This window comes from Anser cygnoides, chromosome 6, assembly GCF_040182565.1.
Source record: "Anser cygnoides isolate HZ-2024a breed goose chromosome 6, Taihu_goose_T2T_genome, whole genome shotgun sequence".
NCBI lineage: Eukaryota > Metazoa > Chordata > Aves > Anseriformes > Anatidae > Anser > Anser cygnoides.
The window spans coordinates 32,921,228-32,944,668 of NC_089878.1; the positions used below are offsets into that span (position 1 = coordinate 32,921,228).

The 23,441-nt window shown below is 38.5% G+C and overlaps 1 long non-coding RNA gene across 1 annotated transcript; it reads right to left on the minus strand.

The window, feature by feature from the left end:
* Positions 1-881: 881 nt before the first annotated feature.
* LOC106039292 (uncharacterized) lies at positions 882-9,569 on the minus strand. The gene is made up of 3 exons (XR_001209140.3): positions 9,411-9,569; positions 4,879-4,964; positions 882-4,329 (listed from the first exon to the last, which is right to left on the minus strand). It is a non-coding gene; the product is annotated as an uncharacterized lncRNA (long non-coding RNA).
* Between the last annotated feature and the right edge of the window lie 13,872 nt (positions 9,570-23,441).

Genomic DNA, 23,441 nt, shown 5'->3' on the forward strand with positions numbered 1-23,441 from the left:
GACTGTGGCAGATGTGAAGGCAGGGGGTGAATGTAGGGAAGGGAAAGCATGTAAAAGTGAGGATTGGAGAGAGCTAAATACTTGAAACGTCTCCGAATGCACATATATTATTTATAACAATAAAATAATTATTCCTGCATTGACATACAGGCTAGCAAACCAAACAAATGCAGATTTATATGGTATATATAACACATCAAATAATGAAAAAAAGTTACTGGCATTCTGCCAAGTCTCCCCCAGTCTCCCCACCCCCCTTCCCAGTCATTGACTTTCAAAGAGGAAAAGATTTCAAACAACAAATTCTATGCTGACTTCCAGGAGATGCAATGAGAAGCGATTTACACTTAGTCGTATCTTCTAAATTGTCTTAAATCAATTCAAGTTTCCCATAGTTACTTGCAAGAGCTTTGTAGCTTGCTGGGACAGACATACAAGTTGAGATTTTCTTGCCTATGTCTTTTACGTAGGATTTTTCATCCCCTTTATTTGCTGCCTTCTGGCATCATTTATTCTTATTTTAAAATAAAAGCTACAAAGGCTGTTCTATTTTCATGGAAATTACTCAGCAGTAAGAATTTCAATTCATTTCCAGAAGAATAATCTTTGTGCTCGTCAATTCACCCCAGATCATTTGCTGGCTTTCACAAAGCAACTTACTAATCAATGACAAATTAAATAATGTTCTATATGAGGAAGACTTCAGAGGTGGTACATAAAATTTGGGATTCCTGGAATATCTTCAGACTGGCTACAGTTCATTTGCATGAAAATATGACTGTTAAAAACTGCATTGAGCTTTCTGTGCTGCCCAGCTCAAAGTAAATCCTACTGATGCATGGGTCTATTTCCTTTAATCATATACATACATTCACATTTGATTCAACACTCTTGGTGTACCTTAAAAATGTTTGTATTTCAAAACCGCAGAGCTATCATACCAACACTTTGCTGCACTCTTTGGGAAAAATCATTCAGGCTGCTCTGAGAGATGTAAGCTATGCTATCAAAATGCATTGCTTTAGAGCACGGCTTCATTTTGAAGGACTGTGGGAATCATTCACAGTGCTGCACTCCTCAGGGTTTCTCACCAGGGGCATCATTTCAGAGTTAGGTATTTTCAAGTACTCACAATTGGAATAAATTTGCCCTCACTGGAAAAAAAACACATGGCTTGCATTTGACTGTAATGAGACCTCACTGTGATATAATGCTTACAGAAGTGCCCTTAAATTCCCATCCTGAGCTGTCCACAAGACCTACAAGGTCATTTCAGGATGCCTCAGCCTTTTCTCCAGCAGCAGCAACCTCTCTCGGGCCCAGCTACACCAGCAGGGTCCCATGTTTCCATAGGGTGAGAGCCCAGAGCAGTTTAAGGAGCTGCAAAGCTTCCACACCATGCAATCAATCCTATGCCAAAAATTCAGGCATCGCTTAGCAGGCACTGGACATGTGCCTGATGTATGTGTAGTAGTTTCTGACTTTGTAACCTGATGCACACCACATTCCCAGAGTGAGAACACTGGAATATCAAAAGTTTAGGAATTATCATATTTTAATATCTAATACTAGAAGGGACTGCAAGACTGTGGGGTAGCAGAGAAGAGCAGTGCATGGAAGGAAGGAGCATGGGCGAAGTCCCTGCAGATGTACCATGGATTGGCTACTCTGCCTAAAGCAGTTTTGGTTGCATCTCAGCTGCTTTGTACCACTACATTTTTTTCCACACAGCAAACATAAGTTTTTAAACAATCCACAAGAACCCACATTTTCTCTAGTGGCAGATGGTGCAGGATGCTGGGATAATCTCCCCAGACTTGAGAAAGTGTACAATAAGGAAGGAAAGATTCAGTTTTTAAAGAAATTGAATGTTTGATCACAGGTTGGCATTCCGCAAAGCTGTGTGCTGTTACTCTGACAAGTTCTTAAAAGTAGAGTTAGCTAATAAAAGAACTTTATTGATTGTCATGCCACATCAGGTCAGAAATTCATTTAGTATTTTATTGCATTTCTAGTACCAGATGTTTCAGAGGAAGGTGTGAAACTCCCATAACAGAATTATGCAATAACTTGATTATGAGAGAATCTTCTTCCTATGCCCAATGCTTAATGGTTATAGCATTATTGCTCTTCTTCCTATATACTGTCATCCTATTTAAAGTTGCTGCAGCTGTTCTTTGCACACATAACATGCAATTCTAACAATCTTTGCCACATTATTGAAATGCTATCCATGGACAATGAGTTACACAAGTTAACATGCGAACAGTATTTCAGTGGTTTTCTGCCTCTTAAAAATTTCCTTTGATAACAACTGTGAACAAAAAAGTACCTATTCTGTACAAATCCATACTATTTTCATAGTATGTAAAAAAGAACAGGCATACATAAGCCCATAAATGAGAAGCTAGGTTAAAAAAACACTTCTGCAACTGCTCTTAAATATCTACTAAAAAAATTGCTTTCATATACTTTCCTGACAGTAGCTCCCTTTCAAGAAAGCTAATGAAACCGAACCCAAAGCAGATGGGAATACAATCAAGACAAATTTGTTTTCCAATTCCATTCAGTTGTTGTGGATTTTTCTTCACTCTTCTACTTTCAGATTCCTCATCTGTTTTATGGGTTGCTACTACTCACTCTCCCCATAGTGAAAGATCAATACATTCATATTTTTTAAAGTATTTTCAGATCTCCGAGTGAAAGGGGCAACTACATCAAATTCATTTTGTGTTTATAAAAAAGAAAATTTACTTTAAAAGTTAATTCAGTGAAGGCTTCAAAATTCAGATCAATACAGATCTGAGAATTGAATATAGTGAATCTGAATGCAGTGTTATGTATGTGTTATTCAGTCTGGCTCTGACCCAATAAAGCACTTAACCACGTGCCTGGTTTTACATGCCGTAAGTAGCCCCATTGATCTCCGAGGCACTACTCACAGCTAAGTGCTCCACTGGATTGGGGCCTTTTTGCTGTGGGGCAGAAAGGGAAGTGCCCCAACCATTAAGATACCCAAGAATCCAATTACATTTCTCTCCCAATAGATCTACCTATAGCTCTGTTTATCACCCCGACCATGTTTTCTTTAGTCCACAAGCAAGGCTGTTTAACTTACTAGCTTCCAGAAGGGCAGGTGTTATGTGAGCACTCATTTCAGCAGATTTAGCATCCTTAAAATTAACCACTGAGTTTTCAAATGTAGGCCATGAGTATTTCAGAAATAAAAGCTAAAACACCTCTCCCTAAAGTAAATGAAAGTCAATGGTATTCAGTTCACATTGAAAATTTTTTTTCAGTCTAGGTAGGCACAATGAAAGACTTTGCACTACAAAGCTTCTCAGTCAGTGCTTCTGAAATAACACCTTTGGCTCTTTCTTCCTACAGGTTAAGAACAAGCAAGCTCTCATGTTTCATCAAGAATTTGAGAAAGGTATTTCTTTCCCTTTTGGAAGATGAGTACAGAATAAATTAAGAGCTGGCCTTACTGGCAAATACTTTTCATCAGTTTCAGATTAATTTGGGTTCACCTTGTTCTCTTAGTTCACATAAATATGGGAGATTTTGCTCTTATGCTTGAGTACATCAGGCACCACCTTGAAATACATGGACTTTGATCTCCCTGAGGGTAGTAGCTTGCAATTACTACATTGCTACCATATTGTAAAAGGCCATGGGAGAGTTTATATTAGTATTTTAGTTGGGTCTGGGAACTTCAGAAGAAAGTTTTCTAACCGTACTCACCACACCTCAGTTCACAACACAGAGCAAACTCAAAGGGCACAAACATGCTGATTTTTGGATGAAGCTGATGTGGAAAGTGTACTCCAGAGGTCAACTCAGGCACTCCAGGCATTAATGGGCTTCTGCCCAAGGGATAAGAGTACCTCCAAAATGCTCAGTGTGAAGCTTTCATCCCCAGCTCGAACATCATCTCCTTCTTGCACTGAGTTACTCAGTAGTGTAGATGACAGCAGAAAGCCATAACTTACAAATTAAGGTAATTGTCATTCCACTCAAGGTTCAATTCTCTGCTGGACAGTAAAGTCTGATCCCATTTCTGAGTGATGCAAAACAACTCAGTGAACCGTATTTCTGCTGCAGAGTAGTACAGGTGTGGAGATGCTTTAGGGAGATTGCAGCAAAAGGCAAGATGGATCCTTCTCCCAGTGTACCAGCAGCAGGCTGGTCTCATCTCCCCCAGGCAGCAGAAGTGAAAAGAGTGCAAAGGAGATCACTCCATTTTTGTGGTGGTTGTTTTTGTTTGTTTTAGACATTAGTTGAAGTGAAGGTAAAGATCAGGAAGCTTCATTCTTCTTACATGCAGGTCTGAGAAAAGATTTTAGATTTTCATACCAGTGTCATTCTGTTCTCTTCACCTGAGCTCTGGTTCCTTGCAGTAGGAAAACTTAATTTCACACACATGGATGGGCATAAAGTTTGGTCTTCTGTGACTATGTTTTTCTAGACTTGGCGATACAAAACACATGAGCATTGTGACACAAAGCTCATAAAGGTGACCCTGGCACACATGTTCTGACAGAGCATCTATTTGACCCCTGTGGGATTTCTGATCAGATCAACAACCTGCCTGTCTGGGGTCCATGTTCAACTCGACATAGTCATGGGGGTAGGCAGCATGGTGTAAGCCTCTCCTTCTCCTTGTGCACACACAGTACAACTCACTCTTACATCACTTTGCAAGTGTCACCATCTTCTCATTTCCTCCCCTAAGGAACCTGCACACATGTGCCACCTGCAGTGTGGATTTCCAAGAAAACTCTCACCTACATATTAAAATTCATTTCACTTGTAGGGATCTGTTTGCAGTACTGAAATGAGTAAATATTTAAGGGCTAATACAAGAAATTATCTTACCTCCTTAGAAGATCCCGTGCTGTGCTTTGTGGAACAACACACCATCAGTTTGGCTTCTACGTGGTTTCACAAGAGCCTTACAAACTCTGAAAAACATAGCACAATTACCAAAGCATTTTGCTTAGTTAAGTATTGTTTTCATCTCTATTCACTTGTAAGTTTAATGCAAAGTTACAGCACTTAAAATATTGTACATCCATGAAAAACTCTTCCCTGCCTCTTTTTCAACTCCATCATTATGTTACAATTAAGCCAAAACAAAGATTCTTTTCCCCTGCACACAAAGTATAAAAAATATTTACTTTACACTGCAAAAGCAGAGCTCTGTTCAAATCCAGAAAATTAACCTGGGGGTATTTGCAGTAGAAATGTGTCTTTTACAATGATCCCCTTGTGTTAGAACAAACAGTCAGTCTAGAATCAGTCTGGCTGTGGATTCCTCTCACTCTCAAGTGAGGCTTAGTGGAAAAGAAAAGATGAAAGCAAGGAAGAGGTTTTTATAGTGCCTCTCGCGGTCTTTTCTTCCTCTGGCTAGAATATGATTAAAGATATCTCACAAACTGTGAATAGGCAACATTTCCTAGCAGCTATTTCAAATTCTGCCCTTGAGGATAATAAAAAAAATAATAAAAATCTTCATTCTTACACAGCATTTTTTACCCACAGATTTGAAAGCCATTTCTTGTCCCACTACTGGGACAAGTGCCCAGGGAAGGGCTGGAGGTCTCACACACGATCAGAGGAGGAGCTGGGTGGGAACCTCCTCACCTTCACATGCCAGGGCACAGTCACAGCTGGGCTGAGTAAAGCCTGGCAATGCCACCCTGAGCAGGGAGCACAACAGAACATCGCAGCATTGTGGGAAACAGCCTCTTGTCTCAGAGTCGCTCCCTGGACCACTATTCTCACTCCATTACAGCTACAGCAATGACTAGCTGAGTCTCCAAGACAGAAATCTTTTCTTCATCATATTATATTGCAATTCCTTTTTCATCTGTCTTCTTCACTTCTAAATCAATTCTCACTCAATGTATTTTTTCTTTGTTTCATTAACTGATGGTTTTAAGGACTCTCAGTGTTGCATAGTTAATAACTTTTCTGTAGCTCGACTTTTTTCCATCAGTTCACATTTCCAAACCAATTAATTCCTTGTTGTTTTCCAATGGTTATTAAAATGTAGAAAAATCCAGTTTAACCCAGTCTAGCATCTGAGGGATGCATCTATATGCTAATTACTTTTCCAGTTTGCTAGCAGAAAACTCTACATGATAGAAAGGACTATTTTCTACAATTATCAAGGGCCAGATTTTTAAATGTAGTTAGGTGCTTAAAGGTGTATAAGTGCCCAGCAGGATTTAAGAAGTGCCTAGAGATCTAAATCGTATTGAAATCAGTGTGATCATATTAGGGGGATACCTCAGAAGATACCTTAATACCTTTAAGAGACCAGCTCCACAAGATGCAAAAATTAGGTAAAAAAATGACTTTAACACATTTAGTAATACAATGAGGAAGTTAAATGTTTAAAACAGTAAGGTATTTTTTTCTTCAGTTAAAAATATTTTAGGTTCATCAGTAGAATTTGCTATTCAATTATTCAGTTCGTAGTGCATTCAAGCAAGTGACTTCACCCAACCAAAAACCTGAAAATATTTCAGTATTGCCATTGCCAGAAGAAACATTTTTCTTTTCCTCCTTTTCTTAAAAAACACTTACATTAATTCTTAGAAAGGATAATAACCTGTGAGTTAGATAAAGTGATATTGTTTTCTGCTATTACCAGGAGAACTGCAGAAAACACATTTTCAATTGAAAACTGGCTTTTTTTGTTGTTGTATATATAGTTGCTGGGTTTTCTCCATCTGTGCTTCCAAATGGGCTTAAGTGGTTTTGATACCTCAATTGCATTGACTCCTTACTGTGCAAGATGCTCCAAGGCTGAAGTCATGGCCAGGCTCCCTGCCCATTCACATGGCTTAATTGAAAAGGCACCCTCAGCACTTGCTCTGATTTTATCTGTCCCATCCACTTCTGATGAAATATCATCTGAGCAGCCTCAGACAGGTGAAAACAGCTTGAGGTCCTTCTCAGAAAGGTCCTAATAGCTCAGGGAAAGAGTGGTTTGCAGGGGGCTTGAATTCCAGCAGGCTCAGGTGAATTCAGCATTTTCTACACAAAGCATTGGAGCTTCGGAGAATACAGAAATACAGGTTACTCCAGACACCAACCATGTTTTTACAAATAACTAGAGTTTGAAGATTGATTTTTTTTAGCAGCTTAGAGGAGGTTATACTGTATTACCTCACTCTTTAACACCCTTTAAAATGGGGCTATGGGTAAAACTTGAACAAGAGTCTCCATGTGAATTGTCAGAAGTGACATGTAGCCCAGAGTCCAGAATACCTGTTGGATCACCTGCTGGATCTGGGTCTTCAAAAAGTGTTTGTCCAATTTTAGAAACTGTGAGAAGTACCAACTTGCTAGAAGTGGGATCATCTCTCAAATACATTTTGTCTGAGTCATCCAAACATGACCTCCTGCCTTCTACTATATGAATAGTTTTAAAATAATTTTAACCCTTACGATAGGCATCACATCAAGAATAGCAAGCTAGTAAAATAAAGTTTAAGGACTCTGTGATTTTATTTAACTCTAGGACACAATGACCATGCATCTCTTAATGCTATCATCTCACAACCTTAGAAGTGCAGCAAAGCAAAAACAGAGGAAAAAATTTGTTGCAGCAAAGTGGTTCACTGCTTGTTTATCTGATTCATTCCTTAGTCCACAACTTGTATTTATTTCTTCCCTAGAAATATTGCAAACTTGCTTAAGGACAGGATGTCTCAAGGTCTGGTAATGGGATTTTTAGCCTTTCACACCCAGCTCATTTATCTGAACACGGGTAGGTCTCCAGGTCAGTGAGTTGTTACCCCGACTCTTGTCCAGTGGCCTCTGAAAAATGAATGAGCAACTTTCACACTGCAGACAGTTCTCTACCTAAAAGTTATCTGCCAAAAGGGGATAGTAACAGAAGGAGAGACATAAGTACACATGGCTAGAGCCAAAATTTCTTTATGAGCACAAAAAAAAAGTAAAAAGAAAAAGAAAAGTTCCCTTGATGCTCCCGAGCAATGCTGGTAGGGAGATTTGAAGACACCAACACCAACCAGCCCATCGCTTCTGGACAGAGTTATATTTTACTGAATCTGCACTGAATCAGATTTCTGCTGGGCTTGCTCAGTACAGTCAGCAATAGATTTGGGATAAAATAGGAATTCCTATCCTTTAAAGAAAATTCCAACGTTGTGAAACAGAAGCTTTGAAAGATCAGTAAAATCCAACATTTTATTTAAGAAATATTTTTTATAATATTGAACACTAAAAAACAGTGATAAAAAAACAAAAACCATAACCTATATATATAAACACACTCACAAGAATAGCTGAATATCATCTTAAATTGAGGGTATAAAAAAAGTAAACTTTATAGCCATAATGACATAGACAAAGAAAGCTTAGGCAAGATATTTCTTTTTGCTTAAGTTTCCCTCCCATTAAAAACATTCTGAGCAGCTCTACCAGGTACAGACTTTAAAAAGGGAAATTTTGACACATTTTAAATGAGTCAAAACTGCAGGAGCTGAACTAGCTCACATTCCTAGCAGTAAGCTTTACTTTTTGCTTTCCTCCAGTTCCCTGCTTCCCACATGGCAAAAATATCTTCATAGTCCAGCCCAATCTAGTCTTCCAAAAGAAATTAAATTTTTACTATTTATGTTATTTTATCAAGTCAAGGATTAAGCCACACTTTAATAAATAAATACATCTGTCAAACTTAAAGCACAGCTGAAAACAATCCTTCCATTTACCAGTGGGTTTCAGCAGACCACCACAGGCATACTTCAGCAAGCCCACCCTATCCCTGTCCCCATGCCTGGTGCTTTTGGAGCACACTGTGGGGACCCAATAGAGACAAACACCCCAGCACAACAACGCAGGCAGCTCTGGCCATCCCACACAGAAAGCCACCTAACTTCTTCCAAAGCTCCTACCTCACCAACACAGGGGGTGCCTCTCCACACAAGAAAGTTCCTTCAGCAAAATGTCGTGCTCCAGTACTAGCTTAGTACTATATACTTCCAGATCAAGACTATACGTACCTGGTTCTCAAATAACATCCCCTATTGGAGTGTATTCTTAAAATCAAATATAACTTGGGGAGGAAGACAGTGACAGAAGACTGTTAGACCATGACCCCAGCCACTGCCTTTGAACCACGTTCCCTCCCCACCAGGAGATGAGCACCCTGGGCCTGCCAACACCAACATGAGTGAGCCAGCACTAGATGAACAAATGGAGAACACCTTCGCACTTCAGTAACAAATACCCTTAAGAGAAAGCATGTGAGGATCCTTATGAATCCCCAAAAATGATGACTCTAGCCAACGCAATAAAATAAAGTTTTAAAAAACCAACACCCCAAATCACACCCACTCCAGATGAAACCAAGTACAAAATAACAGAATGACCTCCATGAGCAGCTGAAGAGCAGAAACATCCAGAGACCGCTTTAAAATATTTTTTTCATCTTGATTCTCTCATTCCTGGTTATTAAAAACAGCATACAAATACATGCAAAAGACAAACTTTGAGAGCAAAATTCATAATGCTAATGGATACATAGGAAAAACAACCTTACCAAAGAGGTTGCTTTTATAGTACATTACTCCCTTTCTCAGTTCTCACTATGCCCTAATTGTTCCACAGGTGTGAACTTGATAATCTCTAATGATCTAATTGCTTAGCATACTTAAATGATTTATTATCACCTGATAGTTTGATGCTTTTGTTTCAGATTTCAGAAAGTTCTTCAGTGGCAATGAATGTGACCATTTTTCCCCACATATATATAGGCAAATTTATAAAAATTTATCTCTAGGCCACCATGCTTGTATCAATGCTAATAAAAGAAAAATAGCAAGTTATATGTTTGATCATTTTTCATCTGTAATTAATATAAATCAGATGCAAACCTCATTGATAATTGCAAGTACAAATTGCATGATTTGCTCTGCATGGGTATTTGTTTGTATATACACCTTAAATTCATGTCTCCTGTGAGTACAATAACTTAATAAGATTTACTGCATATCACACTGCTGTGTCTGAAGAATATTGCAGCATGCTACTTATTTGATGTACACAGAAAGTTTTCCTAGGAGACTGAATGTTGAATATTTAGTATCATGCATTATACAAGACAATATTTTATTAGATATCTACGTATTTTCTTTGGTTCACTAGAACTTGCAGAATTGCAAAGTAACTTGGCTAGAAGGGAACTCTGGATGTCATCCAGTCCAACCCCCTACCTTTCTCTAGAAACGTTTAATGTATATAACTGCAGAATGTGTCCATGAAGATGTTGCAGACACATGGATGATGCATGATGCGAAAATCCAACCCTATGTCACTTATAGTGTTAAAATAAATAAAGACAAGACAATTGCTTTTGAAAAATATTCTGTGGCTGCATAAATTTTCATTCCTGAAAGCACAGGCTAAAGGCACAGATAAAATCAGGCTCTTGCTGGAAATACCTGGCAGTTTAAGTTTCACAGGTTGCTATACTCCGCATCACTGCAAATCTGTGCGCTTTGGAAGCTTCTGTGTATTTGTTTAGGTTTGGTTTTGTTTGTTAAACCAATTCTTAGCTAAATTGAAATAATCTCAATTTTAATTTTTAAAATACATTCTGGTTTGAAATGGTATTTTGAGCTAATCCAATAAAGTTTCCTTGTGTAATGATGAGAAAAAATATCTAGCTGATATCTGGCTTGTACATAGGGCATTTCACATCTCAGAAGGTAAAGGCCTCAGACCAATGGTGTGCAGGAGTTGAGGCATCTCTCCCATAAATCAGGCAATTAATTTCCTTCTAACGAGTCCTGAGTAAAGCTCTGTAAATCATTCACTGATACTGTCTGACACAGCTAGAGATTTGGTGCAGGGAATGCAAATCCGTAGCCACGGAGGACAGTATGTGTGGCTGTGTAGGGGTGGAAGGCAGCGGGCCTGCCAGCAGCTTCTGGGCTCTCTTCTGGCACCCTTCCATGCTCTGCACTCTAGGAATAGCCCAAAGCCCATCCAACGAGCAATATGTATGTAGCATTGCATGTCTGTTAGGCCAAAACATGATTCCAGATATGCTGTGTCTAGGGGCCAGCTTCACCCTGAAAACAGCAAAAATCCCCAGCGCCCATTAATGACCACAAACTGCCAAATTCTGCAGAGCCATTAGCCTCTTTTAAGCAAAAACTCTCCTAGCTGTAAGAGCACAGAGAGCTTCTTTAAGCTGAAATTGGATGTTTTCATTAGCACTGAGCAGCCCACTGCTGAAACACCGGTGGCACGAAGGTCAGCGACGAGCTCCCAGATGGAAGTGCTACAGCAGATCCAGCGTCTGCAGAAATCAGATCATGCTCGTGCGGGCCTAAGGTGAGAGAAAAGCCAATTTAGAAGTATTTCAGTAATGCAACATCAGAGCAAAATTGTATGCTGCTGAACAGCCATCTCAATAACAAGTCGTGCTCAGGGTGGGGTAAGCGTGTGAGTGGGGATGGGAAAGAATAGGTCATTGTCAGTGATCACGCCAGGGCTCCAGATCAAAACATTCTTCAGCGTCGGAGGGGATTCAGCATCCAAACTTCGATGCAAACCTGAATCTCATTGCTACTCCTCTCAGCGTACTGAACTAAATCAAATTCCCATGCGCGAGACTGAAACACGAATCCCACTTGTATCGCTTGGCCCCATCTCTAATTTGTAATATTATCAGTAATAAGATTTCCAAGAAAAAGTGAAGGGGCATCACACGTCTGTCACCCTGTACATAAAACATGCTGGACCAAATTCTTGCATTTACATTTCACTATCGAAGCCTACAGAGAAATGTTTATTTAAGCGGTAGGGGCTTCGTGCCTATGTCTCCCTGTAGATATGCATGTTGTCTCGGTGCCAAAGCCAGAAATAAAGTCTTAGGGTTACTGAGGCAGAGGAAGCTATTGAGCTCAAGAGAAATTGGAAGAAGATGGAATCCCAGTGTTTTTACTGGGATTTCTTTTATACTAATGAAGGCTTTTGCATTAACGGTTTTTCATACAAAAGGGTGGCCAGGCAGATACACAAGTGTGCATGCATGTGTGCAAGGGAGGAGAGGAGCAGAGATAAAAGTGAGTAGCTTTACACTAAAATTAAACCAGGCTTCTGCATAAAACAGATGTTACGGTTCCCTTTAAAAAAAATAATTAAATTAACAGCGAACAGAATGTTCAGAAGGAATTTGGGGCTGAGATTTTGGCATTAGTGATTCCCTATACTTAATCCATAAAAGTTTTCCTTTATGTTTACAGAAGGGGGTTAAAAAAAGAAGCAAGGCTGTTACTAAAGGATTTTAAGATACAGTGGAGATGTGAAAGGCACAGAAGATTTTCATTTCCTGTGTTATAGGGTGCAAATAATATCAGTATGAAAAACCTGGCAGGAAGATTTAAGATAGCAGTTTTTACATTGATAAGTATTTGTTCATTTCCTGACAACAAAAAATATAAATCTCTTCAGAAATTAAATACCCTGGCTTGTTGAAGCACTTTTGTGACGTTCTGTGGTAGACTGGCTTCCTTTCATTGGAAATCCACAGCTAGAATAATAATCACAGCATCAGTTATTATACTTGTATCAGTTCTGTGCGGCAAGAGGCTAATACAGTGTATGGCCGAATTCTCCTACTTTTGTGTCACTTATTTTCTCTGTGGGCCAGATTTGCATTTTAATGGAAGTAGTTTATAGACTTCTTTGCTGCCTTCATAGTGCCACAAGTGGCATCATTAAGTGAGTTAAGCCGGATTAATGCTGATAGTAAAGTCAGATAATACAATAACAGAGGCCTTCATTTCCATTTGGATTAGGTGAAGAGAGCAGGCCTGTCTGGTGCAGGGTGATAATTTGTAAGCGCGATATGTTGTACTTGAGAGGATAAGATTAAATTTAGTGGGTTTAACTGTCATCCCAGTAAGTCAATTACTTCATCTTTTCAGGCTTTGAATTTCTTTTATAAATAAAATAAATGGAATATTGAGCTGCTCCACAGCCATTTCGAGCTTCCATGAAGAAGAATTACACATGCTGGGCCAAAAAAAAAAAAAAAAAAAAAAAAAACAGAGAGAGAGGGGAGGGGAAAAGGGTTTCTGATTCGGCTCCATAAACAAAATACTAACTGCATTCAAGTGCCAGCATGGCAACAGCTCGGGAATATTGTCCATCTCTCATATCACAAGCATGACAGATTCCATTGTGACTTTAGTTTATCCATAATAGGAAATATTTATGTTGTGCCTAGCCTTTTCTATTTGTATCTAGTAGATTGTAGAAGGAATACACTAAAATACTGATCCCTGCTATCATTTAACTCTTTTACGTTTTCTCCTCTGCTTGCTATCTCCTGTATATTTAATGCTTACACATTGCTGCTGAGAGAGTCTCAAATGAAAATAAATAAAGGAGATCTGTTTGATTTGGATCCGTATCAGATAAAAATGGTTTTAATTCTCCTGTCGTCTCTCCCCGCCTCCACCCTATTTGGACACCAAATCCCTGCAACGCTGTTTCTTGGGCATGGAGAGCTTGACAACAAGCTTTCTGTAAATTAGATAGAGATAGATAAGCACCAACATCTTCATTTCTAGCCACAGACCCAGACTGAATACAGGTAATGTCAAGGGACAGTAGGCGTGTCAACAAGAGAGCGCTTATCCATAGCAGGAGGTGATTTCAGAAACCCCCAAACTCGAGATCCTTTCATAACTTCATTTATGAGTACTTAGCTCTCTCCTGTGGTTCCTGCTGTGGGGCATTATCACATGCAGGGTGAAAGAAACCTCTGCTATTCTCTCTAAAGCTCTTGTTAGATCTCCACATGACAATGAACTGAAGTCAAGGCCTGGTGTAGCAAGGTGCTAGGTACACTCATCTCCCACTGAAGTTGAGAAAGATCTGGCATTAATCTCCTGGGAGGAGGAAAGACACAGCTAAGGGCTAAGGCTCTTCATTCCCATAAGAATGTTGGGTAGCATGTACCATTAGCTAATTCAGCCAAATGAGCATCCTAAGACCCTGGCATTAAAGGACATTTCGCGGATGTTCAGCAAGCTGCAGGACTAAATCCACTGTATGAACCCCAAATACCTCAAAAAGGCAGAGCACCTGGAGAGCCAACCAAGACTGATGGGCAGATTTAGAGAGGTCTGCCTGGGATGTGTCACTACAGAGTGAAAGACTGCCTTCTGGGTCAATGTGGAAAGGATAACCATGTATTTCGACACTTATTCTGTGCCAAGGAGCAAGACGTTTTCCACACAATTAAGCTGACACAAATCATCAGCATATGACTATTTGCAATGGGCATTTATAGTATGTTTGCCTCTCCTTTTTGCAGATACATATCACATACAGCTCCCCAGAAGTTAGGGGAATCAGTCAATACCAAACCTGTAAGGCAAAGAACTGGGTCATTTCATGATACAAAGCTATACAAAATAAAATGGCATCTATCAAATTACAAAATCTTTATCTCAAGTGGAAGGCACTGTTTAATATACAAAGGTTCTCCTGTAGGTAGGAGATATTTTGTGAAGAAAGTTGTGTTCTGAAAAGTGTTAAGTAATTTAAATTTCATAATTTCATGCCACAGTTTGATGGTCAATTTGACTTTCAGGTGTATTAAAAACTGACTAACGTCTTTAAATTTTTCTTAATTGCTGACATTTACATCTTCCCATCTCTTGTTTTTGGATGTTTTGCGTAACTGTTTATATAAAAATGCTAAATGGCTTTAATATTCAAAATCTGATGTGCTGATATATGGACTTCATAAACAAAATCCCAACCCCGGGTGTTCTTACAGATATCAGTCTCCCATTTTGTCTCAAATTAGCAATGTCACGCAAGCTTGAGAGGCTGAAATTACAACCTCTACAGAGCAGAAAAGCCCCAGCAACCAGCCAGCCTCATTCTGCTCAAAAATGAGTCTTCCCTTGCCTTTAACACTGGAGAGCTCTTCCTTCTTGCATCCCTGACTGTTGTGACTACAATCCAAATTCTGCCTTTTTTTAGACCCAGCAATGCCACAGTTCTTTTTGTATGAATGTCAGCATGGCAGAATTTGACCAGCTTGACTTTAATCTGCCCTGATTTGTCACACAGTTCTGCCAATTGAGTTCCTTAGATGGTATGGAAAATTGGGGCTGCTTTTCTCCACAACGCATGTTCGCACACTAGCATGGCCCACGGACAGACCCGTGTGCAGTAAACAAAGAGCACAAAAGCTCTGTGTGTTTGTCACAACCAGCTGGGCTACCAGTCCCTAGCCACTAGCCATGTCAGGGAAATTCAGCTGTTTGTCAGAGTCAGGTACCTAGATGCCTCCCTTTGCCGTGCTATCGGAGCATCTCACTAGGGCTGAGGTTAGTTTCACAACAATTGTGTGAGGTAAGGCAGCATTAACCTTCATTTTATTGGAAATGAGCCACAGAAAGAGATACAGACTGGTACTCAAGATGATTAAAAATGCAGAGAAGTTAGCAATAAGTTCATAAGCCACCTTTGCTGACTTTTCCCCCCTTCATCCTCTCAGGACCCATCTGATTTGCTTAGGCAGGGATGTGAATATCCCAGGGGACACACGCTTTATATCTTTCACTATTTAAATATTTTCTAAGGGATCTTACTGAGCAGTATCCCTCACGGTCAGTGGAGCACCCCAGAGGCTATATTCTGTAGGGCTGAGCAGGGCCATGACCAGCTCAGTGAGGGAAGAGGGAGTTCTGTGCAGATCAGCAGGCCTAAAACCCACTGGATATTCTGTCTGATGAAGAGCTCAGTCCAAAACCTTGTCAAGCTTCAATTATTCAAAAAGAAAGGAGAAATGGATGGAAAGCCTTTGCCACGCAGCTGTCCAGAGGGACTGGCACTGTCAGGAGGTTCCTGGTGAACACTAAAGGACAGAGTCAATGGGGTGCACCAGAGCACACGAGATCCTTAGGGCCAGCTGTTATCCTAAGCTTCACGTGGGTTTTATGGAGCTGTAGTTTCTCTGAAGCTGCTGAGGTGGCTCTGGGCTATGTGCTCGAAGGTACTTGAAATTTATGTCTGCACATGTCACACAGAGCTGGCTAAATTAATACTCAAACAGAACATTACAAAGTTAAGTTCTCTGGGTGCCAAATATGATTTTCTCTAGATCAGTTCTTACCTGAGAAAGGACAGCTTTGTCCTTACTGATATCAGGAGCAGAAGCATGTTCATTTGCCACCTATCAGTGGTCTTAGAGTATATTTGTGTTTGAAAAACAGACAGATGCAAAGACAGGGATGAATCCAAACAAGCTGCTGCAGTATCTTGATTTGTTTTCAAGTAACTCTATATGGGCAAATATTAAACTGCACGAGAAGGAAGGTCCTGCACCTGCCAAGTTTAGCCATAACCAGGCCTCTCCTTACTATGTTTCTCTGCTGCAAAGCGCAGGAGGTTTGCTAAGTTTGCACTAGACAGCTTTGACGAACAGGCAGTTGTCCAAAAATATCTTAAGCCTCCTAGACACACGATAAAGAAACATGTATATTACAAATCCCATGTAAAAATGAGGGCTCTCAGAAACTGAAAGCTGAGACCTATGCCAGCAAGTTTGAAAATGAGGATTTCTACTACCCCTGAGATCATGTTATCCCATTCACAGTACAGAACAGAGGGAAAGTTTGGGAATTCAAATCCTTTTGAACATGATACTCTAGCTGCAACAGAAGCAACAGATTTATAGATTTGTAGAGCAGTTAATACACTCTTGTACTTACAAAAGCATCAGATCTTGTACATTAGATCAAGTTTTCCAGTACAGAGTGGTCTGTTTTTATCACTCAGTTAGTAAAATGCAGCATAAAATCCATTTTTTCTATCCTGGTGAAGATTACTTGATGTTAACAGTAGCTCCCAGCAACAGCTGAGTTGCAGCCAGATGCTTCCTAGCTGCAAACCTTTCTGCTCCAAGGCTGAAGGAAGGCAGCAATGGCAGAAAGGAAAAAAGTGCCAGGCTGGGTATGACAATAAGCCCAGCAGGGATGTGCTGCCCATCTGGGACAGTATCAATCAAGGAAGGCACTGGGTAGCTCTGAAAAAAAAAAACACACCATAAATGACCAGCCTGAAGAAAGCAGTGTAGGATTAGGGAGGGCAAAATTAAGTTTTAAGCAACTGCAGCCAGCTATCCCATGAACTACTGAACACTGCACACATATGAATTTTTAGCAGTAACATCTGAGGCTACTCAGGCTAAGAACACTAAATACAGGCTCATCGTACCTGAGAATTATCTCTTTTTTCTTTTTCATATATCCTTTTAATAAATATTTTTGTGATGATAGGGAGAATCTACTGGTTTAAGAAGAGGAATAAGAGGAATTTTGTCAAAGAAAGGAATAAATAGCTGTGAACTGGGTATGATTTACATGTCAGGGAGGGTCAACAAGAAGGTTAGCTGGAGGGGTATGCAGCTGCATCAGTCCTGCAGACAACTAACTCAGTGTCTAAGCCACATCTCAGCAAAGCCTACCTGCCAGAAGGAAAAATGCACAGTACATTGCAACTACGCACTGAGAAAGCTAATGAAGCATTCTCGGGATGAAAAAAGAGCTCAGCAAGCCTAGGTCAATAAAGATGGGCTGAACTCTAGAAATGAAATTAGTATTAGTATAAAATGAGAGGAATAAATATTATAAAATAATCCATTTCTGCAGCTTTGGATGCAAAAAATAAATTATATTATGATTCCCTGAGCATGTGATCATTCCCCTGGTGCCTGTACTATAATGTACAATGTTAGTTTTAAAGCTGAATAGGCTGTCTTATCCTTTGCGTTTTGTAGTTTTTTATGACTTTTCTGACAACAGCTTTGTCTGAGGAATTTGTAAGCCTTCTATTATATTTCCATGCACATGGAAAAAAGTCCTCATGTACCTCATGACATTTCCACATGCCTCACTGCATATAATAGATACTCTTTCAGAAGATGCTGTTACTTTAAGGATTGACTTGTCGTATATTAAGATTATATCTGTCAGATTGCCTAGATTTAGAGAGACCTTTTGGACTGGAAGCGCATGGATTGCAACTTACATGTTGGTTTAGAAGATTTTATTATATGTTCTACACGCCTTGTGTCCATTCAAATGATTCTCAATTTTTTGTGTTACATTTTTATAAGATTTTCTTTCTTTATAAAGAGGGTTAAGGTAATTTCCTCACAATTTTTATTTTATATGAAGTTGTTGAAATAATGAGGGCAATAAAATTGAATTTAGCATTGTCTTTATTGGTATGAAGGTTACATTCATAAGCTTTGTTTGTTTTAATAGGTTTATTGTACGGTCTTAGGCATATGCTATTATGCAGCGATGGATATGCTTTGAATATTTTTGTAATTGTGGGTAGTATAAAAAGTCATTTTCTGTTAGATTGCACAAATCCATTACATTAGTAGAAAGATACATTATTGTAATAGGATTAATGTGCAACACATAAACATGATCAGTAATATTCTTTTTGATAAATTATCTCATTTTAATCACTTGGAATGTAGAGAGATTTCAGGATAGTTCCATCTTTGATTTGCATAATTGTATTACAGACAGACAAATTGCATTATATTCTTCATTAACAATAGATGGCTTGTATAACTATTGTATTTTTGAAGGCACTGCTCTTACATTCGTCCTGTAATTTGTCATTTTATGACACTACTGTTTAGCTTAGTTTAGAGAGAATAGAAACTAAAAGATTATTTGATTTTAGCTGAGTACAGTAATATCTTTGCATTCAACTGTAATGCGGTAAGCTATTGTTTGTTTTAACAAATTATAATCCAACAGCTAAAGTTAGTTAAAAAATGTTCATCTCATTTGTGGCAGATCCCACATTCATGGCTTTTCACGGCAAAATGTCAGTGCTTGTAAATGAAATTCAATATAAAAACACAACATAAAATTAAATTAGATCCATCAGAATGTTTTCTACTTCTCTGCTTGGGCTCTCTCTCTTCTTTTCATATTTTTCTCCCTTATGTATGCACACACACAGCAACGCATGCTCTGTCTAGCTTTCACTGAGTTCTCTAGGGTTTTGAAATTCCATAGGGTAAATAAAACAGCAGAATTGCAAATTATATCATAAAATGTATTATTAATTTTTTCAATAGCAAACCCCTCTCTTTAAAGATTGTGTGTCTTCTCTATGAAAAGCTAAATACTTTCAGAGATATTTTAGGATAAAACAAATTATTTTTTCATTTTTCTCTAACCAAGCCTTCTTCAATCATTTTTGAGTGCTAAGAATACCAGTAAATTAAAAGTTAGTAGCTTGAGACAGGTTTGCACTCCTACCAAATCAAAACCAGCTTCTTATTTTAGAAAATCTAATTGTTGCATTCTATTAGGGCACCTTGAGTGTTGTGATTCTTTCAAAAGAAATTGGGTTTAGAAAGAAATTTGTATGGCTAAATCACAGATACTTTTGTTTGATAATGAAACGCAAAACTTAAGTTCCTGATTTAAATGCAAATGAGAAATCAGGCCTAGCTTGCTGAATTTTTCTACGTTAAATGGAATTTCAAAAATCTCAGCCAACATTCTAATAACTTGATCCTAAATTTAGGTTGTTAGTTTAGTTCCCAGTCCCACGAAGGCTTTTGTGCTTATTTATTTTTGCATGTGATGAGTAGTTCTATTAACTTTGATATAAACAGCCCGAAACACAAGCCCGATCTATAAAGTCAATGGGAGTTTGGCAGGGTCCAAAGAGGCCAAGATTCCGCCCTCTTCTCCCACCTCCAGATATCCATCACAGATCAGGCCTCCTAAATACGCTTGTTTTATTTTGTTTTGTTTTCCCTACAATACATACTGCAAATAAACTTTACAGAGATGGGAAAAGGAGAAAGGATAAACTTTGGACCAAATTTATATTTTCCTTTGGCAGTTAAAATGCATTAATACAATATTTTTGAGGTTTATAACATTTTATATTTTATGATTATTTAAGTCAAAAATAAACTAAAAATCTGCATCTTAGGTTTTTTCATTCTTCTGAAGAAACATAAAATTACTAAACCACAAGTTTACATAAATTTGTTGGAACTATGGAGTAAAAAGTATGAAAGGTTAGGTACAACAGAGGTAGAAAAATACAGCTAACTATTCACAGGGAACTGAATAAAATCTCTTAACTTGATTTGGTTATGCTTTTTAAGATTATTCCTTTTAGTTTTCTTAAAAGAGCACTCATAGAAGTTGTATTTGCACATCCCAATGCTGAAAGTCTTATGAGATATTTTTTCAAAAGGCTGAAGGTTAATATTTTTCTGTGTCTTCTTGAAATATCTTTGAATTTCTCTGCCATGGCTTGGCAAAATCTTAGTGCTCCTAGTGCTCCAATAAGGGAGGATAAACATCATCTGCACCATCACGTGGCCTCCATGGCTGACTGCATACTGAGAATTAACAGTTAATGAACTCTGCATATGCAAGGACAGTTTCTGAAATAGACTGGTGAAAGGAGTTCATATCCTAGTGCTGACGAATGGGTAAATGTATAAAATTCAGTCTGCTTACAGATAATTCCCAAACACAAAATAGAATTACATTTGCAAGCAATTTATGACCAACAATTTGCCAAGCAGTCTACATTTACATCATCTCTGTCAAAAGTAATTTTAAAAAATGTTTCAACACTGATATCTACAGCTGACCTCCCCAGCCCACATGCCATCACACATAGTTGATGTGTCAATTGGAGAGGTTTTTATGCTGCTTGACACATTGGATCAAACACAGAGACAAACTGTGTTTTTTTTTGGTGGTGGTGGTGGTGTGTTTTTTTTTCAGTTCCAATGTTTTGTGTGTTTAGTAAATGTGCACATTGCAAGGCAATTGAGATTTAAGGTCATACATATTTAACAGCTTAAGAACTCCAGGAAATATCTTTTTGCTGCTTATACTAAATAACCAGAAGTCTCACAGAAAAAGTAATGTGAAAAATAACCTTATGCTGTTATTTACCATCACAGTAGGTACTCAAATAAAATACAAACAGGCCACACTTTCTCAGAAGCATAAATCTTTACACTGTTTTGGGAAGGGCAAAACAACCCCATCCTTCACCACTTCAGCAGTTGGCTGTACCATGGCTCATCACCAAAATATACTCTTCCAAATGGTCTCTCTCTCAGTTCTCTGTACGAAAAGCTAGACTCCTCTCACTGAAGTTCCAGCCACCATAAGCAATCAGTGGGACCATCTCACTACGCAAACTGGGCTTGGAAATGAAGACGGGAAGGTTTGACTTCTGGCCACAACTGACTCATCCTCTGAACCTTTTCTGCTTTTACCTCTATATGCGTGGTTTGTTCTTTCCATTAAGATGTCCCACAGCAGATTTGACTGCTTGTGTGTTTTGACCATAGATATTAGAAAATAAATAAGGACCAATATTTTAGGATGTATATTTCTTCTTCTTCTAATAGCTTGCCTTCCACCACCCAAATCTTATTGAGGTAGTTGAGAATGTTCCCTCTAAGAGTATATATTACAGCATCAGTGTTTTTAATTCTTGAAAGTTTTCCTCATCACTAAGAGGATAATTATAAATATCAACAGACATAAAAGCCATTATATGTGAAAATATACCAAACCAACCAAGAAACAAACAAAACAACAAATAAAATAAAAAACAATTCCCTGTTTTTTAGCATTTCCCTGAAAGTCATTCTTTTTTTCTTTCAGGGATCTCTCTTAACAGAAAAATTGGTTGCATATGCTGTATTGTCTGCATAGAAACTAAACATAACTCCCTTCAGAAATTAATAAGATTATGTTCCACTTCAGTGGGAAATCAGTGTACATAAATTAATGAAAATTTCCTGTGGATGGTGGTGAAGAAAGCCCCTCACTGTGCTGCTGAACTGATGCAAACAGACATTTCATGATGGGAAGATTTATGGATGAAGAATTAATGGGGCCCATAGACTGTCTATGACAGAATATGGGTGAACTAGGTGTCCCCCATGAGTTAAATGTTTTCCTTTGTGTCTGTAAATGAGCCAGAAAGCATGCTCTGGTGTTTTCTATCTTAGACATTATGTAAGGGCTTTTTTTTCCAGTCACGAAAAACAGCTTTTTCAGCCAATCACATATGTGTTTGCTTAAATGCAAGAAAGTGCTTAAATGCTTCTCTGAAGTTTTGCTTCAAAAACTGGCCAGCCTCTGCTGTTGTCTTGCATATACTTCATGTCAGAAGAGCATCATACTTCCATAAAATAAGCAGTCATTAGAAATTTCCTCTTGTCCTTCACTATCTCACTAATGATTGTTCTCTCTTATGCCCGTTCAGACCTGTAAAAGTTAAACCAGGGCAATGTCGGTATCTTCTAGGCTTTCCAGATTCCCTCATTTCAGGCTCACTCTCAGCCAGAGAATGACAGGATATTTATTTAACCCTGCTACTGGAACGTTACTTGGTTCTTTCAGCATCAGCCTTAGACAATGAGCCATATTTTTACAGGAACTTCTTGAAGGACAGTTTTTACCTTGAAGAATCTTCCCCCAGCACACAGAGGGATGCCCAAAGTGGTACTGGGCATCTCTTTTGTAGGCCATCACATACAGACCTGGGGAAATGAGGTTTCTTCCTCCTCAATCTTCTTGTTATTTTTGCTTGCTGTTGATGAATGATTTCAAATACAGCTCTTTGAATACAAGTAATAACCAAATCTTGTCTGTCTGAAATGAAATATTTTTCTAATTAAGTTTATTTTTTTCAGAAATCTAAGGTCTTTTCATACACCCAGACAAGCTAGAGGAAGGAGGGGGCATTTGGCTTGTGTGCAGGATATCAAATTTATTAATGTGTTGTCTAGTACATTTTTAAATATCAAAGAAGGCAGCTTCCAAAATTTCCCTAGGGGTGCTATTTCCTTATTTATTAAAGCTCACACTTAGAAAGTGCTTGCCAGTATTTGCATCCATCTATTTTTATTCTATGACCCCCAGTTATGATCTAGCAAGGATCACTAACTATTAATTTATTTTGATGATTAAAGCTAACCCAATAATATTTGATCAAATAGTCATAACACATTCCCAATTCAGAGGTTATGTTTGGTAATTTACTATATATGGTAGCTATTGGAGCTGTTGGATTTCGATGCTTTCAAAATTTTCCTTGTGATGTGCAACTGTTACATGGAGTTTAAATATCTCACCAACAAAAGACTGTAGACAGGTAAGTCTCTTAGAGATATAAAAACACACCATTGTCCTCCTGTTCCTTTCCCCAAATTGCCCTAGGAAGCATCCAGTCATTTTAGATGAAGGGAACAATGACTCTTAAAGGACGTAAGTGTATTTACAATTCTGTCTTGTGTAAATAGTTGTTTATATCTGCAGAAAACATGAAGAACT